The sequence below is a fragment of the Argiope bruennichi genome, chromosome 9 (assembly GCF_947563725.1).
Source record: "Argiope bruennichi chromosome 9, qqArgBrue1.1, whole genome shotgun sequence".
Classification (NCBI taxonomy): domain Eukaryota; kingdom Metazoa; phylum Arthropoda; class Arachnida; order Araneae; family Araneidae; genus Argiope; species Argiope bruennichi.
In genome coordinates this window covers 29,479,241-29,496,613 of record NC_079159.1, presented here as the reverse complement: position 1 = coordinate 29,496,613, position 17,373 = coordinate 29,479,241, and the positions used below count along the sequence as shown (strand labels likewise).

At 29.3% G+C, this 17,373-nt stretch overlaps 1 pseudogene; it reads right to left on the bottom strand.

The window, feature by feature from the left end:
- Window positions 1-5,976: 5,976 nt before the first annotated feature.
- LOC129984403 (intracellular coagulation inhibitor 2-like) lies at window positions 5,977-12,522 on the bottom strand (annotated as a pseudogene).
- Window positions 12,523-17,373: the final 4,851 nt, after the last annotated feature.

Sequence of the window (17,373 nt, the reverse complement as noted above, 5' to 3'; positions counted from 1 at the left end):
GTGGTTCGAATCCCAGACGCGGTATTTTTTCTAAAAACTTAAATTCTCTTATTTAAAATGTTATTGCATCTTCTATTATCCGGAAAGTTCTAGATCTTTCTTAAATGTTCAAACTGAATTGTTCTCGAACATTCTATATATGTGTAAAAACTGAGTGATACAAAACAATGATCAGTGATATTGTGGCGAATTGGTATTTGTATACTAATTCGCCTTTTGGTTCACAGTCCAGTAACATGACCATGATACAAAAGCAATTGCTCGGGTAGTGTAGTTGTTAACTGGCTTATAAGCTTTCACAACAATATCTAAGTTCTCAGTCTCGTGCTTTGTAAGTTGCTTCGCCCTAATAAATCTTTTTGTTTGTTTAAACTAACGCCTTGGTTCTTTACATCTTCGTGAGAATGTATTAAATATTGCAAATTAGAAAATTGTAAACTTTTTAATGTATTGTCTGTTTGCGTTTTTTTAATTGGATAAACTATTTTATTTCAGAATTATTTTAAAAGTTCATTTAATTAAACTATATTTCATCTTCTTTTCAAATAAAATCGAAATCAATAGCAACTAAACACAATGTTATAATTAAATAAATTCAACGTGATAAAGAGTTAAATATAAGATAAAACATGCAGAGTATGAATTATTTAATCATTTGGTTAAATAGCATTATTTAAGAAATAAAATAAATTATCTTTACAAATTAACGTGAGAGATTAAGGCTTATTATTGTGAATTTCCCTTTTATATTCTGCTGTATATAAATGAGGGATTTACAAATTGAGTATTACTCTTCAAGTAATAATGCAGTTCTTTAAATGGAATAGCGAATTGTATATTTACTATCTATTACTGCAATATCTCTTTAATACAGTAACAGTTATCAAGTAATAATGTTATTCCTTAGATAGAATAGGGAATCATGTATTGACTATTTATTGCTGTAATATTTATTTAATAAAGTCATAGCTGTCAAGTGTCAATTTGCTAATGTATCAGTAAAAGAATGAAGACTCAATTCAACGCAAACTGTGGAAAACTGCAAAATTTATCTGACACCATCCTTGATTAATGTTTCATATTTTCATGTAATAAAAAAGACATGCCTTCTTTTTTATTACATGAAAAAAACACTGAATGATATAAATAATTTTTGACTCTAAGATGAAAATAATTTATTAAATTTAAAGTGTAAAATAAATCAAATTACAGATTTTCTTATTAATGTTGTATTGTAGTATTTATTCTTTCATTAATAAAAAATAGGTTTTACGAAATAAAAAGAGTGACCCAACGAGAAAGTTGTTATAAAAAATCATTTCACTTATTTAAAAAAAATCTTTGCAAATAGCCCCATTGAGCATTTGGATATTAAGGCAGTCTTTGTTTAAAATACCAATTTGAATATTACCAAAATTCCAATTGGAATATTTCGATATTAATACAATTCCAAATAAAATGGAATGGTTGGAAAAAAAAGTACTGCTAAGTGTATTCTATTCCGATGACAATAAGCAAATAATTCTTTGTGTAATTAAGATTAAAATTTTTAAAAAATCATTAATAAAATAAAAACAAAAACTGAAAAGCATCATTCTGACTTATTTCTTATTCACCAAGTTTTATTCATATATTTACTAATAGAAGTTACATTTCTTAGCATAAATAATTTCTTATCATAATATTCTTATAATATCTATAATATTATTCTATAATATCATATAAGATATTATTCTATAAATAATATCTTATCATAATATTTATAAATTAAATAGTCGCAAGTTTAAGTGTTGTCGGAAAATTTTCTTTGCCTAAAGACAAGCTTAAAATTGAATAAACACTTGAAATTATATAGCATGATTTAGATTAGAATTTATTTTGCTTTAAGAATATTAAGCTCTTCACTTTTCATACTTTTATTCTACTCCTTTAAAAGAATGAAAAAAATGTAATAAATTTTTGTAAAAAAAAACAAATGACACTAGCGAAAAAACATGCCATAAATTTTGTAGCAATAATTAAATTAATATTTTTTCATGGACTAAAGCCAACAATCTTTCAGGCATGAGCCCCATGAGTTTTTTCTTAGGTGTTTAAAAAGAAACTTTAAACTGCTATTCTTTTAAGAGTTTTTTTCCATATTCCAAATTCTTTTTGCATATCACGCCATGCTTATAAATGTATTTCTTCACTATTCATAATTTTTTTACGAAATTTAGATTTGAAGATTGTGTTAGAAAGCTTAAATATTTAATTAAAATGTTGCAGGAAATACAACTTGATAAACCTTCGCCTTATTTTAGGGGTTCTTAGCAATGCTAAAAAACAAAGGGAATTTAGAAAATTCCATTATTTCTTTATAGATTTCTTTTTTTTAGAAGTAATGTTTAAATTGTCTGAATGCATCAATCTATCCATAATAGAGCCAATGAATATAAATTCATCTCCTCAACTGTTACTATACAATCCAAAACAAGGATGAACCTATCCTTTTTATATAATGGTGGAGCAAACTGCTAGTTCACTGAGTTAAAAAAAAAATAGTATTGAAAAAAGTTGGATAAAAGTACAAATACCCCCCACCCCTCCCTTCGCATTCCAGTTAGCTAATGATGAGTTAATAGCTAGGAAATTTACGTCATGAAAATAACAAAAATGTTGATGATAATTGTCAACATTACGCAAGTTTCAATTTTTACTTATCTAACTGTAGAACTGGTTTCTAGGTCATTTTGAAGAAAAGTAGTAAAAACAGGAGGATTTGAAAAATAAAAAAAAATTCTCTTTTTGGTAAGTAACGTTAGAGCTATTTATAATTCATTTAGATGAAGGGAGTACTAAAAAAAGAAAAGTTTGGAAAGGGTACGAAAATTTGAGGTTCTAATTTTATATTAAGGATAACTTTATCATTTTTCACACCTTGTCAATATCAGTTAATTTATTTACCGTTTCGAAACATTCACATTTCATTTTCCTTCTCAATGAGCCAGATTGTACAAGAAAATTTAAGAGGATCATTACCGAAAGGGAAAGGATTGTTGCCAAAAAGAAAAGGAAAAACATTACCAAAAGGTAAAAGAAAAACTTCATTATCAAAAAGAAAACGCACAAGTCCAAACTAGTATTTTGAGGTGGAATCTAAATTTTTTTCACGTAGATGCAAGCTATCAAGTTTATTTCTGTATTTCTAAATATCTCTTCTTGAAGACACCTCGATGAAAAGGAAGAATCAATGATAATGGCAGTGAGAATAAATAGTAAACTTACAAGTGAAATGGATGAGGAATTTTTCCGGACCATCAGACTATGTATATCAAGTTTAAGAAGTCTGACACAAAAGTTATAACTTATTATTAACTTATCTTTAAAATAAAAACCAATTCATATACACTAACTAAACTTATTTCCATCGAATACTTGATGCGAATCGAATACTTAATAATTCTTTGCTCTCGGCTGAAGATGAAGGGAAATTCTTCAATGGCTTCAATAGTTTCAATCATCCATTTTTTCCAAATGAAAACTGTTTAATCATATTAAACAGTCTCGACAGACTGAGCCAATAAACCGAGATTGCAAAATGAACGTTATCGATAGCCAGACAATGAGGTTCAATATACTTCAATAGCTTCAATAATTTCAATCATCCATTCTTTTCAAATGAAAACTAATAATAAACAGTCTCAACAGACTGAGCCAATAAACCGAGATTGCAAAATGAACATTATCAACAGCCAATGGTTCTTTTTATTAACTTGCACGAATTTTTTAATATTGCTTGATCATTTTAAATTTGAATGCAACTTTTATCTGTATGTTGGCGAATGAGTGAATAATCTATATTTTTTTTCTTTCATTTTTTATCTAAATATCAGTTATGTTTTAGAATTACTTTTGATATTTTACCTTTTCTTATACTTTTTCAATATTTTTTAATTTAATGTTTAAAATTATATATCCACTATCTTTTTTACTGCTGTTCTATTTTCAGTATCAATGCCGTAAATGTTCTAAATTTTTCTCTGTGTTATCAGTATTTTTTTTGTATTTGTGTTATTTTCTTTTCATTTGTTTTAGGTTTAGCAAACAAAAAGTAATTCAAGAAAAGATGGAATACTTATATCTTTATACACATCTACATTGAGATAAGTTTTTCTCTCTTATTCTTCAATTTTCCCCATACCGTAAGGTGAAAAAAATTGCAAATATGGATAGTAGAAGTAAATAAACATGAATATATATTATACTTTTTGATTTATCTCTAATTTTTAATTTGCATTCTTTTAATAATAAATGTTTCTATGAATATGCGTTTGTATGAGTATGAGTATAGTAAAAGTTAATGTTTTTATTTGAGAAAATCATGTTTTACTCTCATTAATCTTCTTTATTAATCTCTATAATACTTTTCTGGATTTTATTCAATAATTATTCATTTTAATGATAATTATTTTTTCAGTTCAAAACTATGCTGTGTCTTCCAAGCATTTGCAGAAATTGGCTTAAATAACTTCTTTATGTCATTATAGTTTATAGAAAATGGCTTAAATAACTTCTTTATGTCATTATAGTTTACAGAAAATGGCTTAAATAACTTCTTTATGTCAATATAGCTTATATAAAATGGCTTAAATAACTTCTTTATGTCATTATAGTTTACAGAATCAAAGCAGACACAAAGAAATAAGAGCATACATTCCCTATTAGAATATAAAATATTTCAGAATTTATTTATTAATTCACAATTTGTTCCATTTTTAATAATATTAAATCATTTTTTTTTCAAAAATTAACAACGGTTTTAGATAGAATTTATAGAAGATGTGCACTCTAAACGTTGACCAATGGTTAATTTCTAGACAATTTGAAGTAGGTAAATGTTGTAGAGCTGGTAACATTTTTAAAATACAGTAAAGCATCATTGTCAATAAATGCTTGGCTGAAATATTTGTGTCAGTAAATGTAATGCTAAAAACATTAATCTAAATCATTATGCATTTCGTCAGCCCTCTTAATAATATTTAATTAAACAAACTAGACACACTAACATTTTAAACGAACAAATTCTAGTTTTCTTCCGCTAAAACTTACCGAGTTATGAAACTTCGAATTCTTATTTAATAATTAAATATCATATTTAATTACATTTTATCGACTTCTTATGGGGAGCTTTTAAATAGTATTTCTTAAAGACTTTCCCCAAATTACTATTAAAACCTCTATACACGTATTTAATATTTGATCTTAAAATTCAATTTTTGTTTCTTTTAATGTAAAAAAAAAGATAATAATTGCTGAAATCTATCCGATGGCAGTGCGTTCTTCATAATCACATGGCAAGGCACAAAATTTTCGCAAAAACTAGATTTCAAAAGTAAAAATTATTCAGCAAGGAAAATATAAATAGGTGGAAATTTCCTTTACAATATTTCTAAATCGAAGATTTCAATGTAAAGGATATATTTACGGAGTGAATCTTAAAGTAAATAAAAAGGAAGGTATTTGCTGTCTTTAATTCAAGGATGAAAATCCTCAATTTTAGTATGATGTATTTATGATTCTGCTGTTTCCAATAATAATGTGAAACTACTGCTTCAAAAGTAATAATATTGCATTATTCTTAATAGAATTTACATGATCATTTACACATTTATGATGATAGTATGTGGTACGAATTTACCATAAGTTAAGCTGGTTCATTTCAATTTTTTAATAAGTGGACTGTATTCTTTTAAAAATCAAACGACAATTCGAAAGCCAACTTTTTATTTCATCGAGGTGCAACGACCCCGCAACGAACTCAGTACGAAACTGTTTCTGCAAACTGATCCCATGTCAGCAGGGTTACAATAATTTTATCGCTGAAGCCAAGTCAGCGTAGGTTTGCTACATTCCTTACAAAAGGCGCCAACAAGGCGGTAACAGTATGCACTCAGCTCATTAAATAATACATGATTTTATAATTCGTAAAATGATAGAACAAAATAATACAAAACAACAAATTTTATTTTCCATTTCTGTTTTATTCTTACAAATTATTTACTCTTCCCAAGAACAAGATCGTGTTACTTTCCTTTTCTACAATGGCGAACAAAAAGGGATGGTCAGCTCTGAATTCTGTAATACGATGAACGACAGAACTAGTAAGCATCATGACAATTCCTGTCACTGCTGCGGCTTCACTACCTTCCTCATTCACTTCGATGACTGCTTTGTGCACTATTTCACTGGCCTCCACGTTCCTGCTGGAAGTCATTCCGGAGAAGTCAGCTGAACCAGCATTGAAGATCTGATTAGCGCCGAGAGCCTGCATCTCTGATGAAAGTTCCTTTAAGAATTGCAGCTTGAATTTTGGCAAGGAGACTTCAACCTTGGTTTTGTACAACCTTTGCTAGACATCGGCCAGTTTTTCCGGAGTTAGACTCTGCTCGAGGGCTTGGAGTCCATCCCTTTGGTTAGGTAACAAGAGTATCATGCTCACATTATCACCCTTGTATGGTATCTCTAGTACCTGGAAGTCCTCAACAGAAGCATAGGGCAATCGTGATGTGATATGCATCATTTGTACTGACCTGATAAATATATTATTATTATATAAATAATTAAAATAAGGCATATAAATTTTTGTTATTAAATAGATGTGTGTGTGTGTGTAATGATAATTTAAAATCTAATTTAAACTTATTTAATTTCTTAATTTTTAGTTCAATTCAGCCCATATTAATTTCATTCTAAAACCTTCTCTTATTTCCTGATCTCATTTCACTTTTTCTATTTAATTAACACGAGATCTAAAATCGCTGAATCGGCTAAAAGCCGACAATTTCCCACACTCCGAGTGAAGGTATAAAATATTACTGACTTACACAAATTCTTCTAAAATATCCCTATGATTCCCTTGCCTGTGATTGACACGTGTTAGAAATCCCTATTAAAATCTCACATTATATATTCACAGGGATAAAATTTTCATCAGCTTTTCCTCATTTTATTTTGTGTCATTCGTTCTGTGCTGTGCTCGTCGCTTCTGCTTGTTCATAAATCATGCCTCCCAGGACGGAAATGAAATGAAGTTAAAAAGTCTCGGAAGTCACCGTCTTCTGTTTCTGCTTCAAATATATATATATATATATATATATATATATATATATATATATATATATATATATATATATATATATATATATATATATATATATATATATATATATATATATATATATATATATATATATATATATATATATATATATATATATATATATATATATATATATATATATATATATATATATATATATATATATAAGGAAAACCTTGACCGCGGCTTTTATTCCTTAAATATTGTTAAATATTGATCGTAGACATATACTATATATAATAAAGTTGCTTAAAAAAAGGTGCGAAATGTTATAAAATCGATTCAATTTTCAGGGGATTAAACTTTAAAAAATACAAAATTTAAATTTTTATACGGACCCCTTACAAAAAATTCCAAGGAGTAAAATGTGCCCCATACTTTAATAAGGACATGTTCAAAATTTCACAATTTTATCACGAAAATTCCCAAAGATATATTAAAACAAATTTGGAGTAGGATGAATCACAAATTAACATGCAAATATTTACTGCTTCAGTGCAGATGCTGCGACGCAGGAATGCATCATAAGAAAATTAAATATGCTGCATGTCTTTAGTTTTAAATACAAATTTGAAAATCTATGCTTCTTGAAATATACGTTAAAATTTTATATCATGAATTACAAAATATGACTTTAAAATAGCACAGTCAATAAACTTGTAAAAAAATTATGTAATCTTTCCTTTAAGTTATTATTTCTACAATTTTTTAATATTTTTGAATCAATAAATAGTAAAATTATTATTTATTTATTCAATCATTACTTTCTTTGTTAGTTTGTGTACAACCCTAAAAGACGAACATCCGACATGATTTTTTTCTCTTTGCGAACTCATATCTAAGCATTGAAAAGTGGTTTAAGTCAGCATTTATGTAGTTTCATATCTTTGAGACTTTTTGTGATAAAGTGCTGAAACTTCGTAATGACCTTATTAGAGAATGCGACACATTTTACTCACTGGGAATTTTTTTGTACGTGGTCCGTATAAAAAGTTAAATTTTGTGTTTTTTAAAGTTTAATCCCCTGAAAATTTTAATCAATTTCATAACATTTCGCACCTTTTTTCACGAAACTTTGTAATTTTGTAATTTTTGAAGCAGAAGGTAGTTTCGATGACGGTGACTTTCGAGACTTCCTATTTTTTAACTTCATTTTATTTCCGTCCAGGGAGGCATGAACAAGCAGAAGCGACGAGCACAACACAGAATACTATATATACATAACCCTTTCGGGACGGGAGGCATCTATCCTAGACGCAAGCACGGGACGAAGCATACGCGAAAGGAATCATCCCACTGGACGGAGGTTTTGCGTCGCTAAACCTAACTTTGAAAAAATTGCAAAATATAAAGTTTAAGTCCGAATGTCATCATTTTTGCTATATTCTTAGATTATTATTATATTCATAATATAATAATTCTTCCTTCATTCAAGCACATTCTTCCTTCTCACAAATTGCATTTTCTTACCGTAATAATCTGAAACCAAGGCTTTCCGTAATAAAAAAAGATGCGCACGAAATGCATCCTAAAGCTACGCAAAATACAACAGAACTGATGGTAAAACCCGAAAAGACTACAGTTACACAATAATGGCAAGAATAAAAGAAGAAACGTGAAGGATTTTATTAAGTGGAAAGTTACACAACCCAGCTCTGTTTATTCATATATATATATATATATATATATATATATGCACATATGTATCATCATCCCATGAGTTCGATTTCCAGAAATCCACAGGTGGTACGTACTGTGATAGACGTTCGGGTGATGCATATATGACACACCCTTCGCGAAACGGTTAAAGAGGGTACTGGGTTATATTTACAGGTGTTTAAGGGGGTACATTTACAGGGTTTGATGATCATTATGACAGCAATATAATAGATGTGGATACAGTGTTTGTATAGACGACTCTATTCCATTAGTTCAAATATTCCAAATCCATAGTGAGAGTATCCTTGATAAGATTTGGTAATTGTGGAAAGCATAAGATATAAAAAATTTAAATTGAGTTATAGAATTTTGTTTCCCAAATTTCATGCTAAAATTGAAAATAGTGCAGATCTGAAAGCTTACTGGTTAGTGGGAAAAAAGATAATCCACTTTAAAAAGAATAAAATATTTAATATAATCCATAAATATAGAACTTTTGGAAAAAGCATACCATTTTTATGCATATATTAATAAAAATATCGCAATAGACGCAGCTCCAGATATGAAGTTTCATCTATCTTCAGGTTAATATAACATGGCAAAATTCAACTCCGTGAAACAAACTCAAGAACCACATTGAAATTATATTTGATATTGGTTAGAAATGAAACTTTTTATTGGTCTTTTATTTAACCGTTAATAAACTTTAATTACTTAACCTTTAATTTTAATTAACTTTTATCTCGATTAATACTTATCAGCTTTCACTGTAAATTAATACAAAATTATTTCAATGCTATTTACATTTGTTACAACATGGAACTAATACTACATCATGATATGCATTTTCTTCCTGCCATTTAAAACCTATACTTAATGCTGAACAATTATCACGAACATTCCAAAAATGCTTCAGCAACTCATTTTAATTTTTATTGTCTATGTATCGATTTAATAGTTTGATATTAAATCTAATAGCCAAAACAAATATCATAATAAGACAGAACAGAATTTCATAAAAAAAATATTCAAATACCTTCCTTCAATACCATTGTTGTAAAAGACTTCATCGAATGTTCTCTGTGGTTCGAACTGAGTTTTCCAAGTTCCTTTGAAATACACAGCATTCAGTAGCACCAAAACAGTGGAGAGACTCAGTTGATCAAATAGTTTCTCTATCTTGCCATTCGTTTTTTCCTTTAACCAAGCATTGATTTCTTTAACTATTTGGGGGGCTTCCCTTGCAACATCCACATCACGTACAGCTGCTTTGTACAATTCTTGAACATTATTCCTGTATTCCTCAAGAAGATCTAGTAGTTTGTCGACCAGAGCAGCGTTAGCGATATTCAGGACATATCCATCTGAAGAATTACCATTCCTTAGGACCTCACTAAGGAAGTGGTTAAAACTTTCAGAAACATATTCATTTGCCAAATCTGCTTTCTCATAGCCCAGAACATTTCTTAGTTCCTACAAAAATATTAGGAAAATAATTTATCAGAAAAATAAAATGCATTTGCATTCAGTTGTATGGGAAATCTATGTAAGCACTGTGAAATTAAATAATTTCTTTGCATCGAAAATTTATAGCCATGTGATATATATTTACAAAGCAAAAGAAAAATTTATATATATATATATATATATATATATATATATATATATATATATATATATATATATATATACAGGGTGTTCATTAATTATTGTCGGGGTTTCCGTACCTCATAACTTTCGAATAAAAAATATTACGCAAAAGCCGATTACGTATTCGTGAATTACAACTCAAAGAATTTTATTAATGATATTAAAGTGTAAAGCTTGCACAATTTGCACTTTGTAGGTATTCAGCTGAAGGCGATTCTTTGAATTGTACTTTACGAATACATAATTCTTTCAGTTGTAATTTACGAATATATAATTCTTTGAGTTGTAATTTACGTATTCATAATTCTTTGAGTTGTAATTTACGTATTCATAATTCTTTGAGTTGTAATTCACGAATACATAATCGCCTTCAACTGAATGCCTACAAAGTGCAAATTGTACAAGCTTTACACTTTAATATCATTAATAAAATTCTTTGAGTTGTAATTTACGAATACGTAATCGGTTTTTGCGTAATATTTTTTATTCGAAAGTTATGAGGTACGGAAACCCCGACAATAATTAATGAACACCCTGTATTCTCAAATTATTTGTATGCTTCAAAGTGATATTTGATGTATCATTCAATAAACTTCTGTTATGCAAGAGCCAGTTCCTTATAAATATTATGCCAAGTAATAATAACAATGCTAAAACGCTGAAACTTCAATATTATAAATTTAGTTGCTAAAACTATTACTTTTGGATTAAACATTTAATTGTTTTATGACGCAGTTTTGGTAATATGAAGTTGGTGGTTCGTCGCCCATTGCAGCTATGGAGCAATAATTGCATGTTGTAACAATTTCAATAATATATTTTTACTTAAAATTTCCTCATATAATTATATTGAAATTTCTACAATTTAATAGAAATACTAATAAAATTGTAAGTAAAACACAACTTAAAATAATAAATGTATTATAAAAATTCAATGACATTTTATGAAAGCTTAAACCAGCAAACAAAAGAGAAAGAAGCATATATCTTGCATATATAGTTCAAACTCTGATCTTCCAATAAATTGCTAGGGCCATATGAGCTTCTATTCTTTCCACAGTAAATTTAATAGACTAAGATGGAACACAGAACTAACTTACGTATTTTCTAAGCTTAAAATACGAAACTACTCTTATGGTATTAAACTTTCAATAAATGATGAAGAACTGTATAAGCTTCTATTCTTTCCACAGTGTATTTATTAGACTAATATGGAATCTTGAACTAACCCAAGTATTTTCTAAGCTTAAAATATTAAACTAACTCTGATGGTGCTAAGCCTTTATCCAAAGACGAAGACTATATAAGCTTCTATTCTTTCTACAGTGTATTTAATAGACTAAGAGGGAACCCAGAACTAACCTACGTATTTTCTAAGCTTAAAATACTCAACTACTCTTATGGGGCTAAGACTAACGAATGCTGAAGACTATATAAGCTTCTATTTTTTTATAGTCAACCCCAAACTAACCTGCCTATTTTCAAGGCTTAAAATACTAAATCACTCTTATGGAATTAAGATTTTGACGAATCTTGTAAACTGAATCAAATTCGATAAAATTACATTTAAAACCGAAGTTGAAAAGAATCATATTCTTTTATCCGTATACTTAAAATTTAGAGTCTGTTACACCAGAACCTCACCTGGGCTGTCTCTCCTCTCGTTCCATAGAAAAGCATACCGAATGCCGATGAGAGGCTGAAGGGCGAAAAGAATACATTTCCGGGTGATCCAGAAATTAGTTTTCGATGCAGATTGAAAGCTAGTTCATTATTGGCCACCGCTAATTTTCGAACATTTTCTTTGGACACTTCATCTGAAGCAGATAGTGCACTTGCAGAAGTCAGTGCAACGTAGAAAACAAAGAAAACTCCCAACATATCGATGCTTTTCATGATGATAGTAGGTCTGTAATAAAGCAAAATGTCAGCATTAAATCAAAATCACTGATAATTTTTTTTAAATTTTACTGTTTAAGTTACCTGAATGAATATGTTTATGAAAGATAAGATGTCTCAACATTTGAATGATTTATCTTGAAAAAGCAAATGCCATTTTTTTGTGATGATGATGATGATGTCGTGTCCGCGCTACCACAGAAAGGGGGTGCAGTAGCTTCTGAGGGTAAAGGCCCCTGGCACCCGAGGACAGAAGTTTTACTTCTAGCTCATATAAAGATGAAACTCACACATTCTCTTGCACAACCCCTTTTTACAGGGGGGGGGCACATTCACACACCTCACAGATAGACCACAGATGAAGAACAATCATGCCCGAACGGGACTCGAACCTGGGACGCCCAGATCACCGGGAAGAGCCATTTTCTTGCTAATAGCATAATTGTACAAAAATGGTCATTTTAGATATAGAAAATAAACAAAGTTAATATCATAAAAGAGGTGTTTTAAAATAATTATATTATATACCTTCGCAATTCAAATGCTATATTTTCACAAATAACAAAATTTTTAATTTTCTATGAACCAGAAAGGAAATAAGCTTAAAGAATATTTAATTCTAAGAAAAGAGAAAAAATAAGAATTAGTGGAAATTTTTGTCAAATTAATGTTTTAATTGTTATTTCATATAATTGTTTTATCCTTATCTTCTTTTTTTTGTTACTATTTCACTTTCGCATTTACAAGAAATATAATTCTAATTTCAAGTTACTCGGTTAAGAGCTGCATTATGACTTAAATATTAATTCTAATTACGCCAAATTTGTTATTGTGTATGTCTTTGTGTACTTGCTCAAAAACACGATCGAACGTATGTATTTGAGCTCGCGTATGTGTTTGTGTAATTGCGGGTATTCATGTGTGAATAACGAAATATTTACCACTCATTTTAAAACTATTTCCACCCCGATTCGTAATAAAGATGTGGGGGGAGGGGGCTTGTATTGGGATTCTTCATTGTTTGGTTAAATAGTTTATTATATGATTTTTCTGAAAACTGAAGAAAATGGTTTCTTTTATTATATGTATAATACATGAAGAAAAAGAAGATGAAATTTTAATACTGCAATAAGTAATTTACAATTCATTGGAAGTGTATCCTCTTTATTAGTTTTTAATGTTAGCATAATGACATGGAATTTATCCGCACTAGGCAGATTCGAGAGCAAAATATATGACAGCATAAGACTATTAAAATAACACGCCTTTAATATTATGGCATTACAACTGATGCTTGATGTTATGACGTTATAATAATTGCGGCTTTAGTGCTAAATCATAATTAATAATTGATGATTAGAAATAATTTTTTGGAGGAACCGTAAACATTAAGTTATGCATGAGAGTTTTAATTGAAATTAAACACAACCAATAATCCGTATTAACCAGCTGGTCCCCAAAGTCAGCAATAATTCAATAAAAAAGTACTTACCGTCACGAATTCAATATTAGATTAAATCTTATGAATGCGTTTCCTTTTATATCTTTCTATTAGGGCAACCCGTTCTTTATAACAAAGAGTTTGCTGCATATTGCTGCAAGAGTGGTTTAATCATAACTTTTAAAAAGCGATTCTCAAATTTTATTTAAAAAAAGTGTCAAAACCCAGCCGATTGCTTGTTGTGGAATATTGCAATAATAGACTTGACGCCAGACTTTGACATTTACAGAAAAGGAAGGGCACATCCCCAAGAAGACCTGTAAGAACCAAACTGATGTGGGTATCTTCTTTCCTTTTCAAGGTTAGGGTCATTTCCAATTGTTCCGAGCCTCTTCATTTTTATTTTAACCTGAAATTTCCATGCTTGAAACTGATGATGCTGATGCCATCAGATGCTGATGTACAACCTGTTTGGGAGCTGGGGAAGAGGGGTGTCGATGCGCCGTTGATTGGCAGAGTTCTTGAACTCAGATTCTAGATATATTTTTTGAGGAAAAGCAACTGGCATTTCAGATACAGTTATTTAATAAAACTAAAAGCCCATTATTACTACGGGAGAGGATAACTCCTGAATATATTTAGATAAACTTATGAAAATTCAGATATGAACCTACGAAAACAGGGCAATAGGAGAAATTCAAGTAATTTTTATATAATAATTATTTTTTTAAACTTCATGCAAAAAGAAAAACATTAAGACATACTTTTTATTCTTCCTCTTTGGAAAAATCTGCATAGTTGATTTCAGAACAACGAAGAGAGGCTTACAGACACTTCTCCAACGGAGTCTGAATGGACGCCTGTATATGACAACCATTTGGTGACATAACGTTGTTTTGATAACTATGGTGAAAACATGGTTCTCGAAGGTACTCGAATTTTGGCGATATCTCTGTTAGAAACCAAGATACGGGTTCTAGAAGCTTTCAAGTCCTCTCATGAAGATATATAAACAGAGGCGCACACAAAAGAATGGATAGAGAGCGAATCGCAAAATGAACTCTCCTATTGTATTTCGCTGATAGCTTTGTGTTGTGAGTGTATTTAATAAGTGATTTGCATTCTGTTAATATTTTGTTGATTTTTACAAGTATTGTCTTTGTTCTCTGTGTCGGACATTTATATCTTTGAGTTTCTTATGGAACAAAGCAGCTATCTTTTGGCGAGTTCGTTGAGCTTTTCATCATACACCCACCCGATTTACCATAACAATGATAATGCTGTATAATAAAATGCATTCTTATATTAATAAGAAGCATGCTTGAGGAAAGTAGAGTTTTTGCGAAAGAAAAAATCATTGTTAAAAAAATTAAAACAGGACGATATTGGCTTTTTTAACAACTAAACAGGAATTGTTAAAAAAAATTAAAATAGGATTTAAAAAGTTTTTTTTTCTGAAGTGTGCTTGTAATAATAGTGCTTGTAAAAAAAGACAGAATAACGGATTTACTGTAAAGAATTTTCGTAAATAATTCATTATAGATCCTTGTCTACATTTATGTTAATGTAGATTATTTTCTTTGTTAAGCATGAATCTAAACCTTCCTTAAAAAATTAGCAATAATAGAAGAGGAAAAGTATATAGCTATATAAACGCGTTATGATGTGTCTAAACTCAACTCGTTCATCAAGTTCATTATGATGGTCCTAGTTATTAATTATTAATCGTATCAAATGTAATACAAAACATCACAGGATAATTTCGCTTAGAAAATTCAAGTTTAAGAGACATTTTTTTTTTGTTCGTCATATGCCTATTGTTTGACGAAGAATAATCAGAAAATCCAATTAATCAATCTCACTAATATTTCAATACACCGGTTCCATGAATGTAAGTACTAAATTCATATTCAATACACTACTTAACGAAAAAAAAAAAAGGTTTTTAAAGGAATTGAAAAATGTTGTTATATTAAATTTTACGAAACCATGTGTTCTTTGCATATGCATTTACGGAATATTGTATTTCTATAGTTTAACATACAATTTAAAAAATGGTCGAAGTTTTCTCTGATGATATGAAACAAAACAGTCAAATGAAATTAAACTTATTCTCAAAAGATTTTTCATAATGCTTCTTTTCAGATTGCTGAAAATTTTAAAAATAATACATATATATTGGATAATTTAAGCCAATGAAACTTACACGGTCAATTTATTAAATACACTCTTGTCCATAAATTAAGGATAATTCAGAGTCACGTGGAAATCGAACTCTAAAATACATATATCACCCGTAAAATGACAACACACATCTTCAAAAATCATATGCAAATTGTATAAATCCCCAGATGACACCGATAGTACGTCACAATGACGGGAGTGTAAGAGAGTGGTGTATAAGGAATACAGGCAAAGAAGTAAACTTGTTCGCAAGCGCTTTATAAGTCTATAAGTGCAATAACCGCATAATTATGACACACATTTGGATGATTTTTTTACGTGGTAGAATTATCGGCTGTCTGGAATGTGAGCGTACCCATCTGGATATATCCGAGGAACTTGGAATCGCCCACAATGTCATCTCCAGGCTTTGACTCATTTTATCGAAGACTTATTTGTCTAAAATAAGCTATTTCTGTGAGTTAGTCTAACAACCACACTGTATTCTTAAATATAATTGAAAACTGTTACTTGTTACCATGATAGAGATTGCATTAAACAAATTAAAGTCTGACATCTGCCAATTGAAATAATAAAAGGAAACAGTCATTCAATATCTTATAGTTGAGAATTTCTTTTATATGTTGTAATTTGTTTTTAAATTATAATTAATTTTGTAAAAGCTTGAAGAAATTTCCCGAAAATCTTCTTCATTTAAAACTAAATATTTTATGTTTTTATCATATTCTCAATTTATCGAATAGAGAACTTATTTTTCTTAAGCGAACTTTTTTTTATGAGATAGCCTTATAACTTCAGAGAAAAAAAATTTTTAAACCAGTTGTGTTTCAAATTTTTTTAGTACCCTAAAGAATATATTCTCAATGAAAATGAGAATGAATGAACGAATGAGACGTGAATAAAATGAATCATCATCATCAAGAAATATCTTCATTTAATTTTTTTTAGTTACGGATTTAATTAATAATGAAAAACGGTACAAAAGTACCGAATCCCAAGTACTTTTGGATTCCCAAATAGCGCTAAACGATTACTTTTCAAATCGAGATCCATTAGTTTTTTTTATTTAACGATTTACGCATACGTCGAATCCAACGTCTTTACTTTTTTGCATACGAAACATAAAAGTAGAAATTATTGTAATCGTCAAAGAATTCGAACTTGGGATTCTAATAAATTTCCACATCTAAAATCCAAAAAACTTTTGGAATTATATCTATCTAACTATCTGGCAGCACGAGAAATCAAAAACACTTTGAGGCAAAAGAAGAAAACTTTTGTGTGGTATTTACATTAAATTCGTAGATTTCGTTCAAATTTTGAATGAAATTCATTAACATAAATTTTGTATGTCTATTAGGGAACACGACACATTTAATACATGTTTTTACTATTCTAA